This window comes from Penaeus monodon, chromosome 24, assembly GCF_015228065.2.
Source record: "Penaeus monodon isolate SGIC_2016 chromosome 24, NSTDA_Pmon_1, whole genome shotgun sequence".
In the NCBI taxonomy this organism is placed as follows: domain Eukaryota; kingdom Metazoa; phylum Arthropoda; class Malacostraca; order Decapoda; family Penaeidae; genus Penaeus; species Penaeus monodon.
The window spans coordinates 23,302,301-23,303,819 of NC_051409.1; the positions used below are offsets into that span (position 1 = coordinate 23,302,301).

Consider the following 1,519-nt stretch of genomic DNA (forward strand, 5'->3'; position numbering starts at 1 on the left):
GGTTGGTGGCCATCTGTTCAAGACAATATTAGAAGGAAAGAAGAAAGCAGCAAGAAAAAGCTTGTGGAAGTTGGTGCAGATCCAGACAGTCATGGTGGAAAGCTGGTGAACGGGCTGTTGGCACGAGATCTTGGACACTATAACCTACACCTCGCCTTCTGGCCAATGCCCTGAGTATGGAATGGGCTATTACCATGTTTACAAAAGTAATCATCTATCATATATTTCCTCAAACTGCCAACAGTATCTTTAGAATAAAACAATTATATGACGTAATGTAAGCTTTTGAAATTTACATTTGCTCCAAATGTTTCAGAAAGCAAGAAATGATAAGAACACATGAAATTGGCTTTCTCACATCAGCCGCATTAAACTCGGTACAACTTGAAAGTGAGTTACTTATTTTTGATATTTTGGGAAAAATGAATTGTATCAATTTTTATTGCTTTTTCTACTTAAGGACGTGAAAACTATTTTTACATGAAGTAAATTCCTTCATTACTTTACATTCCACAAAGGACAGACATCTTTTAATTACAGGTGCCCACACGACAGTTTCACGTGAGACATGCAACGGCAATGCAAGGAGGTACTGATGCGTTCAAGATGGACAAAAATACACGAGGTTTTGTTCGCATCTTCAACTTTTAAGGACACATCCGACCTGAACCTTCAGCAACTTGACTACGATGCTCGCATTATGTCAGTTTGTTTTTGACAACATGGGATACGTGTGTAAAACACACTCGTCACCCACGGCCAGCAAACGAAGGAAGCTGATAAGCTGACAGACGTCGGAGTTGCTATATTGTCATTTCTGGTTATAGTGTAAATGACAGGAAAGATTTACGTTTGACATGAAATCTGTAGACATCGACTATATCTTAAATCTCTTCAAAGATTCCCAATGTCCTCAACTCAAAAAAAAAACCCAAACTTTTCATCTTTAACTTGTATAGCCTGAGGAAGTTATCAAGGACTTCAAGCAGTGAAACAAAAAAGTAAAGAGGTTGACAGATCCCCTTAATGACATGGTTTGTATCTATTCCAACAACTTTGGTCTCAACTGCATCCCGAAGGGGAAAAGGAACAGCCTTCAACTGGTGTTTGTGTCGCACTTTGGCAAAACATGCTGCTGACAGGAACTCTGTGATTTTTACAGAGAATTCCTGAAAGAGTTACAATGAGAGCTCTCCTAGTTTCTCACCCAAATTTGGAGGTTTTTTGGTTTTCACCAAGAAATTCTTCTTTAATCCTATGTAAGTTTAATGAGATCCTCTAGAAGCAAGTTTTTATATGATTTATATATCAATAATTCAAGAGATCGCAATGGCTTGTTAAATAAGGTACTTGATTTTTATTTATTTAAAGAAAATTTCTAGACAATCATTGGTAATTGAATAATTGTAGAAAGGTAATACTGTGATATAATTTCGGTATATAACTATCAACAAATATTTCAGCTTCATCTCTTGCTTTGTGAGTTTCTATATTTCACTATTTTTTCCACCGATTCTCG

The 1,519-nt window shown here is 36.7% G+C and overlaps 1 pseudogene; it reads left to right on the top strand.

The window, feature by feature from the left end:
- LOC119588890 overlaps positions 1 to 1,263 on the top strand; it is a 1,597-nt pseudogene extending 334 nt beyond the window's left edge.
- The last annotated feature ends 256 nt before the right edge of the window (positions 1,264 to 1,519 follow it).